Here is a 23544-nt window from a genome sequence, read left to right on the forward strand (position 1 = left end):
CCAAACCACTTTTCTATCCTCATTAGATGTTACTCCCCTCTCTGGCTTTCTTTCTTCACCTCACACTTGATACCCCATCTCCCATTTCTGTGCCTTTGCATTTAGGGTCCACCTGTCTGGAATATACTCATTCCTCATCTCTACCTCATAGAATCTCTTTCTTCAAGATACAACTCAAACACCATCTTGTCTGTGAAAGCCTTTCCTGATTCCCCCAACTGCTTAGTGTCCTTCCTCCCAAATGACATTGTATTTCACTACCTTTGTATATATGTCTTGCTTCTGACACATGGTGGCTGTGTGACCCTAGGTAAGTCATTTAACCTCTCAGTGTTCTGAATAAATTTCTAAGACTTTTGGGACACCCTGTTTATACATACACACACACACACACACACACACACATATCTGTATTAATTCTATATTTATATTCTGTATTTTTATATATACTTGTCTCCCCCATTAGAATGTAAGTTCACTGTAAATAGAGATTATTTCATTCTATGTACTTTTATTCACAGCTTCCAGCATAGTACTTGGCACATAGTAGGCACTTAATAGATATGCATTGATCAGTTGATCCTCTTGTTAATTCTTAGTCCAAGAGGCATACCTGACCTAACTAAAGTATGTCTGGTTATTGTGGTCATGCTATGGAGCCCACAGCTTCTGGTAAAAGAGTTTAGAGAGCCTCCTCCAACGAACAAAGTTCTTTGTCCCAAAGCTTTGTAGGGGATGTAGTCAGTCAAAAATAATTTATTAAGTACTTACTGTGTGCCAGACATTGTGTTAAATACTACAAATATTATCTAATTTGATCCTCGCTGTAATTCTGAGAGGGAGGTGCTTTGTTATCTCCATTTTACAGTTGAGGAAACTGAGGTAGACAGAGAGTAAGTGACTTGCCAAGGGTCCCACAACTACTATCTGAGGCTGGATTTAAGCTCAGTTATTCCTGACTCCAGGCCTAGTACTTTATCTACTGTACCACCTAGCTGTCTCCAAGAGGCTTAGGGTCTATTGGGGTAGACAACATGGAAACCAACAGACTATATTCAGGGTTGACTGGAGGTAGTCTAAGAGGGAAGTCATTCGGATTAAGGAGGACTCTAATGTATTCCTTAGAAAATATGGAATTTGTGCAGACCTAGACAAAGGCCCCTTATGCATAGTTACCATAATTGCCTATGTTTCTTTTGGTTCTGCTGTGTTCACTCCAAATAATTTCATATAAGTCTCCCCATATCTCTTTGAATAAATTCCTTTATATTCATATATACAGCACAGTTTGTTCAAACATTACCTAATTGTTGGGCACTCAGTTTGTTTCAGATTCAAGACAAATGGTGCTGCTATGGACAGTGTTATAAGGTAGGTGTTTTATAAATGTTAAAAATTTCACTTGGGGTATAAACCCCACGGTGAGATTGCTGGGTCACATTGTTTTCAAAAGGGCTCTTCACATGTCCCAGAATAGGAAGTCCCAATTTTTGCCATTACAAAGGAATTTGTACAAAATTGAAAGTCTCTTAAAGTAGAGATCCCTGGTCTAATGTATTTTCCAAAGATAGGGATTCAGGCAGCACTAAGCATCCTAAGGCCCATCAAAAACATTAGCACCATTTATTATAATTATTTAATACTTCAGTAGATCCAAGTCCTTAATAAAGTATGAAATCTGCGGTTGCCAATTATAACCCAACCATGCATTTCTTGTCCTTGCCTTGTCATAAATCCTTTCTGGCCCGAGAAGCCTCCTGCCAGGTTCTTCTAATTAATACTTCATGAATACTAGTATAACACTTAAATTCAGGTTGTGTCTTTATGAATCCTTATTCTTGTTGCATGACCAGCCCACCATTCTTTTTCTGATTATACACATCCTTTATTCCACTTCTCAGGAACAAACCAATGTGGGGAGAAGATAGGGAGGGACCATAATCACTTAGTGATATCTTGATGGATTCATCCCCTATACCATCACATGGTAGCCTAAGAGTGGAAAGTCTTCAACCGCTATTGAATGAAAGAGAAAAAAAACATAATGAGCTGTGGAAAGTCATGGTAAAGCAGATGTTTCCATCCACTGTTGTAACAACTATTTGTTATTCTTGGATAAAAGACACCTACAGTTTTCCCTAAATGAACTTTTTGAACAATTGGGAAAGTATTTTATCACCTCCCTTCGTCTCCTACCCTTCGACAAGGGAATGTCACTCATTCCAACAATAAACCCTGTCAGTTACATGTCAGACGTTTCCCAAGAAATCTCTTTTTTCCTTCACCAATCCCCTTTTTCTTCTCCACTCCTCCTTTGAAATGCTATACTTATCTATTCCCAAGTTGAGGCAGAATGTGGCTGATTAGCTGTGTACTTTAAGCAGGTCTGAAAAGTTATATAAAAGCTAAATCTGTTCCTCTGCAGTTGGAGCTGCCAGAAACAAAAGCCATCTTCCTTTGAATGCTAATAAATGTCCTTGTTTTCAATTTGGCTTCTTAAACTTCTGCCTTTAAATCTGTGATCTTACAGGAATCATTTTCATTGTTGACCAATTGAATGAGGGCGGTACATTACACAGGATCTATTATGTCTATGGTTTGCTGATTTTAAAAACACATGCATTTGACTCCATTGGACAAAATATAATATTCAAGATGTATGTTTCCTATGCCTTTGGAGAGATCACGTACTTGCTAGGTGGCACAATGGATAGAGCACTGCGTCTGAAGTTAGGAGGAATGGAGTTCAAATTCTGCTTCAGACATTTCTTAGCTGTGTGACTCTGGGCAAGTCATTTAGCCACAGTTTCCTCTGCTGTAAAGTGGGAAATAATGGTACCTACCTCATAAGGTTGTTATGAAGATCAATGAAATAATATTCATAAAGTGTTATCATAGTACATAAGTAGGTGCTAGATATTATTATTAATAATAATCTTTACAATAATCAGCTCTATCCATCAGCCTGTTTCTAATTCTTGTGACATGATAAGTTCTGGCAAATGAGTTCTCATGGGGAGGGCTGAAGGCTCTGGATCTGTGGCATAACTATACTGAGAACAGGTGTGACCAAGAAGAGATTTTTCTTTTTCCCAGCTGAGATTTCTGACCAAGATAATTCAGTTGACATTCCTGGGAATTTGATAGTCAAAGATTCAACTTAAGTCAGTTCAGCTGCTCTTTATCAATCATTCAATCTAGAAGATTTTATTAAAGGGCTAGAATGTCTGGGGGTGGGGCACAGAAGTATTAATGCTTCCTCCAAGGAACTCACAACTTCTCTGGAGAGATGTTGACACCGTGCATAAAATGTGAGAAGAATGTGCCCATGTAGGATTGGATTTTGTCTAAAAATGGAGACAAATGGATTGTCTAAAAATAGAGACACAAGGCTTGTAGAGGGCATAGAGATATGAGTTGAGGTTCCTGCCATATCCAAGGGCAGGCAGTGGCCAGAACAATGCCTATGCCATTGTTAGCATGCTGACAGGAAGCAGGGAAAGGTCAGGCAGACCTCAGGAGTGCCATGAGGCTGGGCACTCTACTGGATAGAACATACAGGAAAATACAAAATGAGCTGTTTGCTGAGAATAAGATGAGATCTCAGCTCAAACCAAGATAGAGGTCCTAATGAGGGGAAGTGAGCATGGCTTAAAGATGAGAGAGTAAGTCGACCTAATTGAGCAGTGGGTACATGCTGGACAGTAATGGGAAATAGGAATGTATGGTAGAGTGAGGCCAGATTATGTAGAGGGCTTTGAAGATCATCAGTGAGTTTTAAGTAGGAGATTATGGACCACAGGGAGCCAATGTATATTCTTGAGGAGTGACATAATGGAAATGTTCTTTATGGCAAGAAGTTGGTAGTGGTCTCCAAAGATGGAAAGAACCTTGGAAATTGTTTAGGCCTGACTGAGGCTGATCTAGTGGTTTAGGCTTGGAATTGGAACAAAATGAGACACTCGTATTAGTCTATCTTACATTTAGCAAAAGAATGTGTACATACTTGGGAAGGATATTCAGCAAAAATACAGCATTGATTGGGCAGCTCCCCCTCCCCACCTCCACTTTTATTTTTGTCATGGTGAGTGCCCAATCAGCAGATTCTATCAAACCAGAGGAGCCCTTCACTCCTTCTGCACAGAGCATCCATGGGCAACCAGGAAGCTATGTCAAAGGTTTAAGTTTTAATCCCCTGAACCAATTAAGATCCAAGGGTGGTTTCATTGCCTTTTAGGGAAAAGATAACCTAGTCCAGATGTTGCTCCTACCTCAGAGAGAATCAAAAAAAAAAATTCCTCAATTTACAGATGGGAGAAAATGAGAACGGAAGAAGCCAAGTGACTTAAGCAAAGTTACACTGTGAGTTAATGGTATAGAAGGGACTTGAATTTTGTCTCCTGATCCAATGCCCTTTCTATTCTATTGAAAATGGACCTTTACTGCAATTTTTAAAAGAGTAAATAGAATTCTAGTATGAATAAAGTATTTCCAATCAGAAGGGAAAAGGGAAATAAATAACATTCCTGTGGCCTAACTGTGCAGCAGAGAGACAAAAGCAAAAGTCACCTCCTTCCTTTCTCTCTCACAGTTGGCATGTTTTCTGTATAACCTTCTTCTCTCAAAGTTGAAATGATGTGGCTCACTAGATGCTTCAGAGGCTGCTAATGAGATTCAGTTATAATCTATTCATTTCATAGGCATGGCTAGAAAATGAGTTTTCCTCATCATCAACACTTCTCAAGGGCCCACAGGGTGAATGGTGAGAGAATAAAGTCCTGACCTCAGGAAGGTCATGGCCCCTCATCAGACAGTTCTGAAGAAAGCCAGGGGAAATAAACCTCTCTACAAGAAAGTAAAATCTAAGAACCTGACCAGAAAACATGGGAAAAGCTACTCAGGGAAGTGGTAGGACAGGCCTGAAAATTGAAATAGATTTAAGTTATGGAATCCAAACCAGAAGGGACTTCTGAGGTGTTACCTAGTCCAACTTTCTTGTTTTACAAAAGAGGAAACTGAGGTTCAAGAGACTTTTAGTGACTCACCCAAGGTCATGCTGTCAGTTAAGGGGAAGTAGATAGGATTTGGATTCAGGTCCTCTGATACTATGCCCTTCATCATACCTTTGTATTGTACTACCTATTGTGCCTTCATAGTACATTATATTGCCCTTCTCTCAAGAGAGAGAAGGTTGAAACTCAACTGTGAAGAACAACCATATAAAGTAGGGTAATCCACTAGACTGTGAGGTCCTTGAGGTCAGGGACTGTCTTTTGTCTCTTTTTGTATACCCAGCACTTAGTATAGTGTCTGGCACATGGTAGGCACTTAATAAATTATTGATTGATTTTATCGATTAACCAGACGTTCGATTCCTATCCACCATCTCAACTGAAAACAACAGAAGAAAATGGGATTGAGCTGGAAGAGTTGTTTCAAGTTTTGTGCATAGGTCAGATGTAAAGAAATAAGCAGATGTTTGAGGAAGGAACTTGCCATTCAAAACCAGGGAAGTAAATGTGACATAGCATTCCTGGATGGCCACTTTTTGGACTGTTAGAATACAACAAAGCACACACAGAAAGACAGAGGTTTAGTCTTCAATAGTGATTAGTTTTATAGAGTTTTATTTTTCTTCTAGTTTTTAAATTCTTCATTAGGAAGGATGGCCCTCTGGGAGGGAATGTACAATAAGAAATGTAGATAATATGAAAATAAATTTTTGTTGGTGAGTTGTTTTTCAGTCTTGTCAGAGTCTTCATGACCCCATTTGGGGTTTTCTTGGCAAAGATACTAGAGTGGTTTGCAGTTTCCTCCTATAGCTCATTTTATGAATGAGGAAACTGCAGCAAACAGGGTTAAGTGACTTACTCGGGATCTTACAGCTAGTAAGCGTCTGAGGCCAGATTTGAGCTCAGAAGGAAGAGTCTTCCTGACTCCAGGCCTGGCACTCTATCCATTGCTCCATCTAATAGTCTCCAAAACAAAAATAACAATGATATTTTATTTTTTAAATCTTCAATGATTTAAAAGTCTTTTAAGGGTCTTGTAGAGGCCTTAAATCTTTTTTTTTCAAGATGGGAGATAGGGACAGGTCTGGACCTGTGATTTTATTGGAGTAGAGAAGTTCCTGGTGTGGAAACTCCCTACACATGTGGAGAAATGCAACTTGTCTTTACCATACAGTCTATCTTAGGGGACAGTAAGAGGTTAAGTGACTTGCTCACATTCACACAACTAGAATATGTCAGAGGCAAAATTTAAAGCCATGTCTTCTTAATTCTAAGACTCTGGCTACTATGGCATGCTTTCTCATGGGGTCATAATTTTGAACATAGATTTCCTTTGCATAGGACTGTAACAAAACAACCAGTTATGCAATACCATACATAGAGAGTCTATGGTTCAGAAGCCACCTTTCCAGCATACCTTTTCTTGAAACTTCAACATCAATCACTCTTAAGGGAGCAGCTCTTGGTTTGCCTAGAAGGATCCAGATACACTATTATAAGACAGTTAACATGATAGATGACAGAACTGAAACCCAAATCCATAATTGGCTGAATCTAATTAAATGGAATTTAGCAGGGATGAATGTAAAATCTGAGTTTGGTTTCATATCATCAATTGTACAAGTATAAGTTGGAGGATACATGTCCAGACGATAGTTCATGAGTGTAAGACCTGAGAATGTTAGGGGTCTGTAAGTTCATCATTTGAAAAAAATATGACATAGCCAAAAAAAAGCTAATATAATCTTAGACTACATTACCAGAAGCTTATTTCCAGAACGAGGAAAATAATAGTCCCATTGTTTTTTGAAATTATTGGAATACATTTGCAATGTTGTATTGAGTTGTAGGTACCACATTTTAGTGTAACAGATCAGTGGTCACTGAGCCCAAGCCTTATGAGGAGATTCAGAAGGCAAAGAAAACCTTCTGAACCATTAAAGTTGCTAAAAAACAACTGCTATCAGTGAGTATCCATCATTAGAGATCTTTAAGTAAAGGGTGGAGGATCACTCTTCAGAGATATTTTTTAAAATTAATTAATTTATTTTTAGTTTTCAACACTCACTTTTATAAGATTTTGAGTTCTAAATTTTCCCCCTTTTCTTCCCCCTTCCCCCAAGATGGCATGCAATCTGAGATAGCCTATACATGTACAATCATATTAAACATATTTCCACATTAGTCATGTTATAAAGAAGAATCAGAATCAACGGGAATAACCATGAGAAAGAGAGAGAAAATAGTATGCTTCTCTCTGCAGTCAGATCCTCAGAGATGTTTTACGGGAGATCAATGCTTCTAGGCAGCTAGATGGTGCAATGGATAGGGCGCCAGCAATTGCGTCAGAAAGACTCGAGTTCAAATGTGACCTTGGGCACTCACTAGCTGTGTGACCCTGGGCAAATCTTTTAACCCTGTTTGCCTCAGTTTTTTCATCTGTAAAATGAACTGGAGAAGGAAATGGTAACCACTCCAGTATCTTTTTCCAAAAACAAACAAACCCAGAAATGAGGTCATGAAGAGCTGGACACAACTGAAACAACTAAACAGTGCTTTCCAGGATTGGGGGGTGGGGGGTGGGGAGGGTTTGAATTAGGTGACCTCTGAGATCCTTTCCGACTCAGAGATGACACGATTGTTCCTCTGAATGCTCCTAGGCTGTAGGAGCAGGGAGCTGCTGTCATTCTGAGGAGAATTTTGCTGACATGATGAGAGTTGAGAGTGATGTCACCCAAACTCTGCCATGGCCAGCACTGCATGGTGCCTGTGGCAGCTGATCTGTTCCTCTAAATTGAAAAGACTCCTTCTGCTGCTGCTCTGCCACCCTCCCCTTCTGCCCTCGCCAGCCTGAGTGATAATTGTAAAGTGGTGCAGTTCCCTTTCAGAAGTAGGCCACAAGAGCCAGGGCTGGGTGGTTTCATAGCTGGCATGTAACAATTATCACTGGAGATGCCACCGATGGCATATTAATACATGTGGTGTTTTGTGCTAAAAAAGTAACTGCCAGAAGCATGAGCAAACAAATGTCCCTGCCAGCAGAGGGCATTTTCATTCTAAAACTTGAACCTAAAACTTGGTAAGAGCTAAGATATGTTCACGTCTTTCATCCTGGGGGAAAAAATAATATAGAATACTAGCTACTGAAAATGCAGCTTCTCCATGGCTTAGGGAATCTATGAATCTGGAGAAGCCCAACTCTCCTGGGAGCTTTTTACTGTGAAAATAAGAATAAGAGGATTCTTTCCATTTTTTTGTCTGCTGAATTTAAATGTTTTGGAAAAAGTTGCCTCCAGGTCAGGATATTCAATGAGGAATAAAATTGCTCTGACTCATCATGGATGGAATCACAGAAGAAAAGTGATGGGAGGGAGAAGGGAGTGAAAAGTTTGGCACACAAGGCATTTCCCAGGTCTTAGGTGGGGTGTTCCGCAGCCTATGAGGGCACTCTGGGGAGAGGGAACTATCAGGTCATTGTCTTTCATTCTCCAAGAGGACAAAAATGACATCACTATGTTTGGGTCAAGGTTCATGTGTTTGACTATGTCTGATCAAACCCATACAAGCTCGGAAGGCTCTACCACATGTTGGGCACAAATAATCCACATGAACATTTGGAGTGGAGATGTCTTCAAATTTGCTCATCTCATGTTTCTTTTGAGCTACTGAGGAGAGGGAGACATAGGAAGCAGATAAGGTAGAGTGGCCGATAATAATAATAACTGACATTTGTATGACTCTCTAAAGTTTTTAAATCATTTTACACACGTTATTTCATTTTACCTTCTCAATCATAGAGGTGGGATCTACTATTATTATTCCATTTTACAGATAAAGAAATTGAAGCAAGGAGAAGTTAAGGAATTTGCCCAGGGTCACCAACAAACAAACAAACAATCAGGTCTTTGAACTCCAGGATTCTATCCAATATTCTGTCTCCATACCTACTATGCCCCTAGCTGCCACATAGTGTGTATTCTTTGAGCCTTTTTCTAGTATTGGAGGTAGGATACAATTTGTAGGGTAATAATGGGGATTCCTTTAGTTAATGAGTGGGACCATGATCACTGAAGTGATTTACAATTCTCAAATTCCATGGTTTATGATTTCATGGCCTTCGAGTGATGAAATTATGAGGAGGATTTAGATTTGATCTAAGGAAAACCTGAATAATTCAAGCTACATGAAAATACAATGGACTTCCTCTGGGGATGGTGGTGGTTTCCCCTTTACTGAGATCTTCAAGCAGAGAGTGAAGACTGCTGAAAATGCTCATTGAGAAGGGGTTACTTTAGGTATAGGGCTATGATAGATGATCTGTTCTGAGGCTCTGTGATCCTGAGATTATCTTAAACCATCTTAAAGAAGCCCAGCAATTATGACCACTTAAAGAAAATAATAAGGGATATTAGAAAATAATTGCATACAACTTAGCAGAGGATATTTCTTTGCATACTTGTTCTCTGCTTATGGCACAGAAACATGGCTAGTTAGCACAAAATTTAGCAGCATTTAAGCAGATTTAGAAACATTAATAGCCTCAGTGAGCATTTTAGTTCAAAATCTACCTTTAAGAAATCACTTTTCAAGAGGACAATCATGTACTAACAGCAATGACCATACTGATAGCTTACATTTACGGTGGCATGGGATGGTAGAAAAAGCATTGGGCTTTGAAATCAGGAGACCTAGATTCTATCCTCCGTTTTGACACTGGCTAGGTGCATGACTTCAGGCAAATCATTTCATCTCTCTGAGTTCAATTTCCTAATCAACAAAGCAAGAAATATTGTTATATGTATTACCTATTCAGCAGGGCTGTTGTGAAGATCATGTGACAATATAGTTCTCTTCTTGGACTTCCAAGGATTGGATTTAGGATGGGAAGGTCCAATACAAAACCCTCATTTTTATGGATGAGGAAAACTGAGGCCAAGAGAGATTAAGAACTTGTACAAGGTCACAAGGAGAATAAATAGAAAAGAGAGTCCAAACCTAGGGTGTTCTATGACCAAGTGTAACCACGAGACAAACATATTGTAAGGAAAGATGAGACAAAGCTGAGATTATCTTTCCTTTAATGTCTGTAATGCAACTTCCTGATGCTCCAGCAGCACAGATATAAGCAGTCTTGGCATAGTAGTTTCTAAAAGCATTTTGAGAGTGTCAGTAATCAGAATTAACATTGGTATAGGCACCTAGGGTGCCACTTGCAGGATGGGGTAGTGAGGAATACTTTATAATATTGCTTTTTAAAAGGTTTTACATACACACATGCATATATATATATGTATCTATATATATACACACACACACAAACACATGCATTTTGTTGTTCAGTCGTGTCTGATTCTTCATGACTTCATTTGGGGTTCTCTTGGCAAGGATACCAGAGTGGTTGCCATTTTCTTCTGAGGCAAATGAGGAAGCTGAGGCAAGCAGGGTGAAGTGACTTGCCCACAGTCACACAGCTGGTGTCTGAGGTTCGATTTGAACTCATAAAGATGAGTCTTCCTGATTCCCAGCCCAGTGCTCTATCTACTACGGCACCTTAGCTGCCTTATATATACATATACATATAGCCAGAAATTCTACTCCCAAATGTATTTGTTTTGTGGTAAATCAAATCACAAATTTTACAATGAAGTCTCAAAATCTTTGGTGAAGATGAATGGATTGAACACATATTGCAATTTCATGGGATAGACAGGCAAATGTCTTTGGTATGAGTTTTCCCCCACTGTCTACAAATGGCCAATTAGAGACATAAAAAGTCATAAGACATTTTCAGGACAAACACTTCTTCTCCAATACTCATATCTGAAGAACTCAAAGCATTTTTCAGGGTTATATTTTATTCAGTTTTCAGTGCAAATTTATGAATTATCCTCTCCCATCTACTTTCACCCATATATAGCAACAAATTCCAGTCAAATTGACCAAGGCAGTTTCATGGCTCAGACTTCACTTTGACAATCTACAAAATTAAAATAATCATCCCTTCTGCCTAGTATACCCAGGAATCCAGAGGACTCATTGTTCAGTCTTGGTAAGATTCTACAGAAGCATATTAACATTCAAATCTGCTGTAAGCATACATCCAAAGTGCTGGTTGTACACTGAGCCATCCTATCATCTAAAAAAAATGGAACCCAATTACCACTCAACTTCCTTCTCCTTCCCTTAAGGGGAAGGACTAAGAATATTGTAGTGTCACCTTTTTTCTGAGGCATTAGGTTGCACAAGAGCATACCCCCTACATCTTGCTTGAATGTCTACACTGCCTAACCAATTCTGCGGGGATGTTCATACTTGGGATGGGTGCTGGCTTCACTACTCTGATCAGAACTTTATTATGACTTAATAGTAACTCACAGCCAGTCAGTTAGTGCCTATTATGTGCCAGATATCATGCTAAGTACTAAGTACAACTCATAGTTACTATGGACAAAAAATTAATCATCCTGAACCCAGTTAAACTCAGAAAACAATGCAATACGGCCTATCACTAGGCTCTTTCTGATAGGACAAGCTAGAGCTTGAGTTCCAGTACCATAGTCTCAAGAACTTCATGTTACTTACATGCCACGATGGAAAGTCCATTGAGAAATTTACAGATCACAAAATGTTAGAGCCAGAAAGCCACCTCAGCAACCACCTAGATCATCCCACACTCCAAAAGTATACCACTGCAGCATGCCTGATGAGTGGTTATCCAATTTCTGCCTGAAGACCTCCAATAGGAACCCACCACCTCCAAAGACAGTCGATTCCATCTATGGAGAGCTCTAATTATTAGCAAATTCTTTTTGACATTGAGTCTTGAATCTTTGTCCAGTATGCCCAAATGGAACAAGTACAATCAAATGAGATGATATTTCTAAAGTGCTTAGCATATACTGCACATAGTAGGCACTTTATATAAATGTCAATTTCCATTCCATTCCATTCTATAATCCTTCTTCCCCATGACAGACCTTCAAATACTCAATGACAGCTATCATGCCTCTCTGAGTCTTGTTTTTTTCCTTCAGGCTAACCAACCAAATCTCAAATAGCACAGGGATGAGACCCTTTACCTTTCTTGTTTACCTTCCTTAGAATGCTCTTTAACTTACCCATAATCTTCATTAAGTTCTAGTGTCAGAACTGACCATGTTAGACTGTTGTTGTTCAGTTATTTCAGTTCATGTCCAATTTTTCATGATCCCTTTTGGGATTTTTTTTGGCAGAGATGCTGGAGTGGTTAGGCATTTCCTTTTCCAGGTCATTTTACAGATGAGAAAATTGAGGCAAACAGGGTTAAGCAATTTGTCCAGGGTCACACAGGTAGCAAGTGTCTGAGTCCAGATTTGAGCTCAAGCCCTTCACTATATCCACTGCACTACCTAACTGCCCATGTTACCCTCTTAACTTCTTTGTAATTCTCAATAAATTATATAATAATAATATATAATAAGCATAATCATTTATTTACCACTCTAAGGGTTGCAGATGACTTTATATATGTCATCTCATTGGAACCCTACAACTATCTTGTGATGACATAGGTGTTATTATTACTCCAATTTAACAGAGGAGGAAACTGAGGCTGAAACTTGCCCAGAGTCATACTAACAAGTATCTGAGGCAGGACTTTCTGACTGAGCACTGTCTGCTACACTGTCTACCCATTCACATGAGTACCTCAAGTGGATCTTTTTATCCCTAAGCTCCTAGAGAAATGTCTTACACATCATAGCTATTTAATAAATACTTGAACTTAATTAGATTGAGAATTGTCAATATCCTTGTAGCTTTCATGTTATTTCTCATGTTGAGACAACCCTCAAACTGGAGAGAAGATTTACATACTGTGGTGAATTGGGAATAGAATGTAAATCCAGAATTTCCCATGAGACACCAAGAAGGTTTTAAGTAAAATTTTATTGGCAAGTATGACAGTAGTTTAAAAAAATGAATTATATATTTAATGTCTATTTTTAAAACTAAAGCTTAAACCTCTCACATTTATGGAACTTTCTGAACCATGTAAACTTATCACATCATGACTATTTTTATTTACTTGAATGTGAATTGCTAACATGCAAAAGCTTTTCCTCATTCACTATTAAACATTAAGCACTTGCTTTTCACTTGGATGCAAGTTATTAATTTATAAGCTGATTTTACCTTAAGATATCTGGCAACAAAGCAATTTTTAGAAGATGCTTTATAGATGGCTTCAGGCAGGAGAAAAATTAGGCTGTGATGTTTTGATGTTTAGTCAATGGTCCGTTGATAGGAAACAATAACCTGAAAGTTATGGGGAGGCTGCTCAGTGATAGTATACTGTAGTGGAGAGAGGGCTTGATGTAAAGTCAGGATGATCTGGTTTCAAATGCCACCTCTTATACTGACTGCAAGCTAAGTGGCACAGTGCATAGAGTGCCAACCCTGAAGTCAGGAAGACTCATCTTCATCCTCAGACACTTACTAGCTGTGTGACCCTGGACAAGTCACTTAACCCTGTTTGCCTCAGTTTCCTCATCTGTCAAATGAACTGGAGAAAGAAATGGCAAACTACTCCAGTATCTTTGCCAAGAAAACCCCAAAATGAGGTCACGAAGAGTCAGACATGACTGAACAATGAGAATATTGACTAGCTTGGTGAGTGATCAACACCAGTCATTTAACTCCTCTGGGCCCTTGTGCTATTGGAAAACTACAAGTTACAGAGTGCTTGTGATGTGTCTTTGTGGAAGAAATTTCAGTATCAAAAAAATCACTTCATCAAGTTGACTTTTGGTGCAAAATATATCTCCTGTGTGGTATTGTTCAATAATGTGCCTCCTCTAGGAAAGGATCTGTGGAGTTTTTATTATTATTATATATAATATATTACGATATTATATATAATAATTATAGTATTATATAATATAACCTATATTATATATAATTAATTATATTACATAATTATATAATGTAATATATAATATTATTATAATAAATACTACCACTTGCATAGTGCATTAAAATTTTTTAACTATTCTATACAGGTGATCTCATTTGATCCTCATAACAGCCCAGTGAGGTAGCTACTCTTGTTCTCTCCCATTTTACAGATGAGGATAACGAGACGGGTTAAGTGACAATGAATTTTGGAAGCAGGATTTGAACTCAGGTACTCCAAATCCAGCCTTCTTTCCACGACATCACCTCTCTTCCTAACAGACCAGCAAAAAGATGAAAACAGAGCCTGAAGAATGCAAGTCAAGACATCCTCCTCCTGATGTGATGGATCCTCTTGAAGAACAAAGAACCAACAACAACAGCTGTGATAAATTCATGTTATACACATAGCAAAGAAGGTCCAAAAAACTGAGAAAAAAACACCATCTGAGTAGTCATGGGTTTGCCCACAGCATGGATTAGGGGTGCACCATGTGACCCAGACTCTAGGCACACCTATGGGGTTACTACTGCATTTGGAACAAGAGGATCCAGGTTTAAATCCTAGCCTTCCTGCTTGCTACTTGTGTACCGTGGGGCAAATCCCTTCCCATCTTTCAACCTCTGTTTCTTTGTCCCTGAAATGAATAAAACGTAGACCATTAGGGTAACTTCCATTTGTAAATCTGTGGTCCTACATCCTATACTGGGGGTAGAGTTCAGCATGGATGTGGTAGACACTAAAAAATCATTTAAACTGCAGATGCATTGTTTCTAATTGCCTTTTTCTATGCTCTTGTTTCTTTGTGTGAATAGCTGTATTTGCCAATGAAAGAAAAAGTAAAATTTTTATTAAAAAAAAGACCACAAAGGCACAGAGAGAGCACTTTGTTTCAGATGGATAGGAAAAAAGAAATCAGAATGCTGTTTTAGCCCTGGATGCTGAGATCACACATGCGGATGACACTAGGCATATCAATTCCTTTTTAAAGCTCCATTTAGAAGGGAAATAGGCATTGATGGAGAGATAATTGGGTCACAGTGAATTAAGGAGTTCTGGGGAGGCACTGGAAATGGACTCTATTAACAGCTCAGGAGCACTTTATGTAACCTTTGTGCTCTTATAATTCAGACAGAGATTCCAGACCACCATCACTGATATGTGCAAGTGGAAAACTAATGACTTCATGAAAATTCTCTATTAAACTCAGGGGCAATATTATCAATGTGACCTTCAAACCTGAGATAAGATAGATGATTGTTGACCAAAGTCCTTTATCTACAAAATATTTATAGAGGCTCTTTTTGTGGTGGTGAAGAATTGGAAATTGAAAGGATGCCCATCACTTGAGGAATGGCCGAAGAAGTTGTCCTATATGATTGTGATGTAATACTATTGTGTTATCATAAATGATGAGGGGGGTGTTTTCAGAAAACCTTGAGAAAACTTATATGAATTGATACAAAAGGAACTGAACAGAGCCAGGAGATCATCATACACAGTAACAGTAATATTGTATAATAATCAATTGTCAATGACATTCTCAGCAATGCAACAATATAACACAATTTCAAAGGACTTATGATGAAAAATGCTATCCACCTCCAGAAAAAGAACTGATGGAGTTTGAATGCAGATTAAGGCATACTTTTTGTACTTTATTTTACTTGTTGTTTTTGGGAGGAGGTCTGTGTTAGAGACACATTTCTGACATGAACGGTCCAATTTCATTATCATTGCTCCCACCCAGATGATCTGAAAAGTTTACTATCTGACACTCCCAATTGGATATAAGCCCTTTGAAGGTAAGGATTTTTAATTTTTGTATTTGTATACACAAGACCTAACACAACACTTGGCAAACAGTAGGTACTTCATAAATGTTTGTTGAATGACATTAAATCATCCTCAGCTCCCTTTCCAGGCACACTGATGTACTAAGCTTAAATAATAACCAATTATTTTATTTAGAAATTAATACCAACTGCATTAATGTCTGAGCCCATAAAAAGTAATGCCTCTCCAAAAATCCTGTATGATCCTTGTGACTTACACCACTAGCCTGGATGAGGCTCCAGGTGGGGGCACATTTACTTAATATACCTCATATTTACTTATCCCTCCATAGCTCATTTGTCTGTGCCATATTGTTTTCCTCCAACAGCTCTTCCCCCACCCCCACTCTTCTAGCAGGCATTGTTAGTAGCAGCCCTCAGAAGGGGATGACACTGTTTCTTGATGCTCAGCTCCCAAAGTGACCTCTCATCTCTGCTCCAGCTCCCATCACTATATGCCAATGTTCAGCATTTCTACTTTTCTCCAGAAGATGGCACTTACTATCACCCCTCTCTTTCTCCATTGTAGTCTTCAATTTGATAGTCTGATTTTCTTCCTACAGATGGCATGTATCACTTTTCCCAGGGGACCACCTCCTTAAACTAGACCCTATGGGGATGAGTCTCTCAAGAGTATATTTACAGCTTAAAGAAAATTTCCAATATTCTTAATCCTTTAGTCACCAATCAATAAGCAAGCATTTATTATGGGCTTAGTATATGCCTTAGTATTGGCTAATCACTAAGGATGCAAAGATAAACAAAATCACAGTCCTCCTTTGTCCCTACAATCCCAAACCTCGCAATGGCAACACGTTAAAGGAGGGGAAAAACTATGAGAATATCTTCCTCTGGTGCTGCATGTGCAATCTGTCTCTGCTTCATGCGGGCTTTTGGTGAGCCACAGTCACCTGCCTCCTGTTTTCTACATCGTATAGACCTTCTTGTGTGCCCCCTTCTGGGTCTCAGCATTCAAGAATGTATGGCCTAGTCTAGGGATAGGGAGCTTGCGTCCTCGAGGCTGCATGTGATCCTCTAGGTCCTCAAGTGCAGCCCTTTGACAGAATCCAACTTCACAGAACAAATCCTCTTAATAAAAGGATTTATTCTGTAAAACTTGAACTCAGTCAAAAGACTACACCCAAGGACCTTAGAAGGCCACATGTGGCCCAGAGGCTGCAGGTTCTCCATTCCTGGCCCTAGTCCGTCCCAGAAGTGGCTGATTTCCCCTGGGACAGTAGGACCAGGCTATTCAAATTACTTAAGAATGTTTCATAAAAATATTTAGAAAGACCACCTCCTTCTTTGCAACACTTGGATATGTTCAGACCATTTGTTCCATTTCAGTAATGTGACCTATGTCAGGGGTTAGCAATAGTCACCATCCCTCTTCCCCATAATTTTTGCCAGCTGTCACCTGCAGCTGCTGAGAGTCACATCTTCCTTTCAGAGACAAATGTGGACACGCAGCCACTGAAAACAATCAGCATGTTCACACATCATCTCCCCAACTCCCAGAGTTAACTTCATCATTACCCCATCTCCCAATCCTCCCCACTTCTCTATTAGAGAAAAGATGTCATAGGCTCAGAGACTGAAAGAATTTGAAAGGATTGAGATCAAATCTAATTAACCATATTCCAGAAATATAAAGTAACTAACTCAAAGTCTAGTAAATGACCGAACTGGGACTTGAAATTGGGTTTTCTGATTCCAAATTTCGTGTTGTCAAACCCTTGATACTCTACTTTCTATAAAGTACTAGCCTTTACTCTTTATTGTATGGAAATCAGAACTACTAGGGATATTAATTATGAATAAAAATTATTCCTTTTCTGAATTCTTTTGGATAGAATAGAAATTCTGAATTCAAAAATAGCATTATCCATACAAAATGCAATATCATATAAGGAGAAAAGGAAGGGCAAGTAGAGTATTCCCCATAGCTGTCAATATTTCTGTTTCTTCCTTCTTTGGGTTCATAATTGGCTACTGGTCACCATCTTCTTCCCTGCTTGTCAGTCTCCATAGAAAATACTTGCATATTAAGTTGTACTATAGATCCTTACAAAGGAGAAAAAAAAGTAGAGACAAAATGGCTTTGGAGACAGTGAGCTGACCTAGAAGACAGAAAGAAAGTCAAGCCCTGCCTTTGACATCTACTTTAACTGTGTGACTTTGGGCAAGTCACTCAACCAGTGATTGCTCTAGGTACCTCTCTAAGACTATAAAGTTGCAGAATACTTATGATTCCCATTAATAGGGGGCATTCCCTATTCCAATTAAATCACAGATTCAGATATCACATTATTCCTTCCCCCATCCAAAAAGAAGGACAATGTTTTGGGAGTCATGAAATCCTATATTCATCCTTAATTTCTCCCCTTTCCCTCCTTCATGTCACAAAGCTCCTAGACTCATTTTCCCCATCTGCCAGATGGAGGCAATCCCTGATGACAATATATTTCACAAGAGTGTCTCTGACTATCTGGGGGAAAATCTTTAATCACCTTTTAAGGAAAAGATGAACTCTATGCAGAATGAAACACATTTTTGGATATGGCCAATGTGGAGATTTGCTTGTTTCACTATGCATATGTGTTATAAGAGTTTTGCTTTTATTTTTCTTTTCTAGTTGGGGGGGAGAGCAGTGGGAAGGACGTAAAGTAAATGCTTGTCAATTGAAAAAAATAAAATTTAATTTAAAAGACTGAAAGGCAACCATTAGTAATCTGGCATTTGATAAACACAAAGATCCTAGCTTTGCAGGGAGGTGGGGTGGGAATTCAATATTTAATGAAAATTGCTGGGAAAATTAAAAAAGCAGTTTGGCAGAAACTAGGTATAGACCAAAATCTCACACCATAAACCAAGATAAGGTCATAGTTAGAAATAAAAAGAGATATCACAAGGAAATTGGGGGAGCATGGAATACTTCACCTGTCAGATTTATGGATAAGAGAAGAATTTGTGACCAAATAAGAGACAGAGAGTATTACAGGATGTAAAATTGGTAATTTTGACTACATTAAGTTAAAAAGGGGATTGCACAAGCAAAGTCAATGCAGCCAAGATTAGAAGAAAAGCAGGAAACTGGAGGAAAATTTTACTGTAAGTTTCCCAGATAAAGGGTTCATTTCTCAAATATATACAGAAATGAGCTGGGCAGCTAGGTGGTGCAGTGGATAGAGTACCAGTGCAGGAGTCAGGAGGAGTTGAGTTCAAATCTCACCTCAGACACTTGACCCTCACTAGCTGTGTGGCCTTGGGCAAGTCACTTAACCCCAATTGCCTCATCCTGGGTCATCTCCAGTCATCCTGATGAATATCTGGTCACTGGATTCAGATGGCTCTGGAGGAGAAGTGAGGCTAGTGACCTGCACAGCTCTCCCTCACTCAAAACAAAGTCAAGTGCAAATCATGTCATCATTTCTCTGATGGCATAGTCTTCTTTGGCAACAAAGGACGAAAACACACACATACACACACACAGAAATGAGTTAGATTTATAAGAATATAAATCAATCCCCAATTGGTAAGTGGCCAAAAGATATGAGCAGGCATTTTTTTTTTCAGAAGAAATCAGAACTATCACATGAAAAATGCTCTAAATCACTATTGATTAGAGAAATGCACATTAAAACATCTCTGGGGAACCACCTCATACCTATCAGAATGGCTAATATAACAGAAAAGGAAAATGACAAATGCTGTGAAAAAACTGGAACACTGTTCCACTGTTGGCGGAATTGTGAACTTAACCAACCATTTTGGAGAGCAGTTTGGAACTATTCCCAAAGGGCTATAAAACTGTGCATACCTTTGACCTAGCAATACCATTATTAGGTCTATGTTCCAAAGAGATCAAAGAAAAAGGGGGAAAGAAAAGTCCTATACCTACAAAAATATTTATAGAGGCTCTTTTTGTGGTGGCAAAGAATTGGAAATTGAAAGGATGCCCATCACTTCGGGAATGGTTGAAGAAGTTGTCATATATGATTGTGATATAATAGTATTGTGTTATCATAAATGATGAGGGGGTTGTTTTCAGAAAAACTTAAGAAACCTTATATGAATTCATACAAAAGGAACTGAACAGAGCCAGGAGATCATCATACACAGTAACAGCAATATTGTAAAATAATCAATTGTCAATGACATTCTCAGCAATGCAACAATACAATACAATTTCAAAGGACTTAGGATGAAAAATGCTATCCACTTCCAGAAAAAGAACTGATGGAATTTGAATGCAGATGAAGGCATACTTTTTGTACTTTATTTCGCTTGTTTTTGGGGGCGAGGTCTGTGTTCTCTTTTGCAACATGACTAATGTAGAAATATTTTTGTATGACTGCATATGTATAATCTGTAACAAAGTACTTTGTCTTCTCAAGAAGAGAGGTAGGAAAAGGGAAATGAAGGCAATTTGGATTTCAAAAGTGATTAAAAATGTTAAATGTTAAAATTGTTTTTACATGTAATTTTAATTGAGAAAAAATAAAACAAAAACATTCTTTAAAAACCAAGACTGAAACTGCCTTCCCCCCAAAAGAAATAAAACAAACCCTAAAGAAGTGACAGATGAAGCAGCAACAGCAACCCCATCCACCCCCCTAGCTTGGAAGAGCATTCATATTCATTATAATCTTTTTTTCTTCTAATCAACCCAGTACTATAGGAGAGTAGAAATTATTACTGTTACATTAGGGATGTGAAAAACAGAGGTACAGAATAGTTCAGAGGTACATAGGCTTACCTATGATCACTTAATAAGAGAATACCCGAAACACAGCCAGGCTTGTCCAATCTTCTAGCCACAAGATCTCACCTTAGTTTTGTTCTGGATTTTCTCAAATGACTCCAGAAATTTCTTTCTGGATCCTTTCACTCCAATAATAAAAACTACTCCCAGAATTATCTAGTATTTAAGGGGGGGAAATCTACTTAGTAATTAATTTTGGCATGTTTTGGAGCATACTACTTTGAAAAAAAATTGGTGCTGGGCAATTTCCCTTCAATTGGTGTACATTTAAGTCTAATCTTTCTTGAATCTAAAGGAATGGACAAAATGACCCCTGAGGGTCTTTTCAGGTCCTATTCATCCCACACAAAACAATTATATCGAAAGCTCCGTGGGTGTCCTTTATGACCACTAGAGGTCAGAGTTTTCATCTCTCGCACAAACCCTGCAATCTACCCAATAATTAACTCATTTTCTCCCTATTGAGAGGTGGGGTAGTTATGGGGGTCCTCTTGTCTTCATATCAAACATAGGCATGGTTCTCTACACTAACAGGTCTCAGCCATGCTGAAAACTCCCACTATCTCTAAATCACTTTTAAACCTGTTTTTCATAGCCTATGCCTATGTTGGTGCTTTAAGACCATCAAAAAGCCTTGTGGATTTTCTCCTCCTCCTGTCAGCATCTGACAAAATGAGATCATTTTGTTTTTATTTTACTCAGAATGTAAGAAATAAAACAAGCATTTCCAGATGCCTGCACATGGGCATGGAATTCAGAGTTGGAGGAGTCTGACCCTTCTATTTCAATGAATGAAGGAAACTGAGATCTAGAAAAAGGAACTGACTTACCAAAGGCAAATAGGTAATAAATATTGAAGAAATGAATGAAAGAATATCACCAGGTCCTGTTATTTTAAGCATCTGTGTGTCACGTCATCCTTGGAGACAAAAAACTCCTCCTCAGCTTTGGCTGAGCTAACTCGGCAGTACACAGATAGAGTAGTAGGTTCAGAGTCAGGAAGGCTTCAATTCAAATTTGGCCCCAGATATCCACTGGCTGTGTGATCCTAGACAAGTCACCTAACCTTTGTCTGCCTCAGCTTTATTGGCCATAAAATGAAACTAATAACAGCGCCTACATCCCAGGATTGTGTTGAAGATGAAAGAGATCTTATTTGTAAAGTGCTTAGCACGGTGCCTGGAACATAGTAGATGATTATTAAATACTTATCCTATTTCATTCAAATATAGGAAAAGTGGTGGGACTGATGCAAGGATGGATCCACTTTACTATTAAGCTAACATATAACAAGTTCATGTCAAGCCTTCATAAGGATGCTTTGATCAGAGGCAGCATGGTGTAGGAGGGGTAGGGTGGTTCAATAGATAGAAGGGAGTTCTGGCTCTAGATTCTAGAGGACTTTGGCTCAATTAAGCAGCCAATTGATAGATCAATCGGTGTTTAATTAAGGTTCAAATATGAGATCTGCTAACTATTGCCTGAGCAACCTTAGGCAAGTTACTTTGACTCTCTGAGCCTTAGTCGTTCCCTCTGTGAAACTAGGGAGGTTGGAAGTGATAACCTCAGAAGCGTCTTCCAGGTCTAAATCCATGAGCTAATAAGAATTGTCCCACTTTAAGCTGCATCAAGAGTCCTAGTCAGAAGGAGGTTATTACTATACCAATATGTCACCCCCAAATAAGACATGATATGGGAAATTTCCCTCCCCACACTCATCAGCATTTAGGAATTTTCCTTATCAATTTAGGGCTTTCTAATCCCATAAAAATTTAGTAAGTGCCTACTATTTGCAAAGGGCTATTCTCAGTTTTGCATAAATGCTTACATAGGATGTAATTATAATAATGTCTCATGTATAGGGCTTATTGTATCTTACCAAGTGTTTTACTCAACAACCCTGAAAGAAAGGCAATATGTTATTATTACTCCCATTTCACAGATGGGCAAGCTGAGGACCAGAAAAGTCAAGTGAATGGATTGAGCTTGGTTAGGTTTTAGGGTCCTTCAATTTCTAAAGTCTTAATATTCTGCTAACTCGCCCATGATCATTATGATAAGGTGGTGGAGTTGAGACTTGATCTTAGGTCTCTTGTTTGAAATCCACCATTATTTCTATTTTTCTGCCCAAGGCAGATTAAAAATATAATAATGTCATTACTTTATGGTCTTGTATATTATCATTCTCTAGGCAATACCAACATTCACCTTTAAGTTGACTGGCATTTCACAGATAAAACAAGTGCATGGACAGGAATGGATCTTCCTTGCTATGTGTCATCCATTATTATCACCATCTCTACGACCTAAAAGCATTTACCAAACACCTGTTTATGTCAGAAGCTGGACCAGGTGCAATATGAAGGACATTCAGGACCAAGCCAAAATGAAATCCCCTGCTTGGCCCAGAGAAGCATATAACTTCCATCTCTCATCAACTTCTCCTCAGATGAAGGATGGTGGCAGAAACTTGACTCTAAGCCCAGGAGTCCAGCTATTTGCAAATTTCTGGAAGTGGCCCATACTTAAAGACACCTAAAGGCCTTTCAACTTGCTTGCCTTAAGAATCTTGGAATAAATAAATCCAGGAGGGAAAAAATTGTACTTGTCCTTATCAATTTATTTGCTCTTCAGGCATAGGAGCCAAACATTTCCCTAAGTGCAACAGTTGAAACACATGATGATAGAGATGCGATGTTTCATTTCATTTTAAAATGGAAAAATCTGCAACATGGCCACATGATATTAACATGTGACCTCTAAAAAACACCGCTAGACATAAACCAAACTTTAATGACATTTAAGTCTTCCCAGGTAGAGAGTGGTACAGACCTCAACATGATGTGCCTGTCTAGCAAATGCAACACTTATTTGCTTAGCATTTCTCTGCCTCCAAACAGAATAAATAAGACTACAAAAGTGCCAGGAGCTTGTCAGATGTGGACAGTCTTTTGTCTGACATGCAACTGGAAATATGGTCTCTTTGAAGTAATAAAAGTT

General features: G+C 38.6%; 1 long non-coding RNA gene across 1 annotated transcript; it reads left to right on the forward strand.

Moving 5' to 3' along the window:
* The first annotated feature begins 1320 nt into the window (after positions 1-1320).
* LOC140514541 (uncharacterized) lies at positions 1321-23308 on the forward strand. The gene is made up of 3 exons (XR_011970717.1): positions 1321-1371; positions 14117-15749; positions 22736-23308. It is a non-coding gene; the product is annotated as an uncharacterized lncRNA (long non-coding RNA).
* The last annotated feature ends 236 nt before the right edge of the window (positions 23309-23544 follow it).

The sequence above is a fragment of the Notamacropus eugenii genome, chromosome 7 (assembly GCF_028372415.1).
Source record: "Notamacropus eugenii isolate mMacEug1 chromosome 7, mMacEug1.pri_v2, whole genome shotgun sequence".
Lineage (NCBI taxonomy): Eukaryota > Metazoa > Chordata > Mammalia > Diprotodontia > Macropodidae > Notamacropus > Notamacropus eugenii.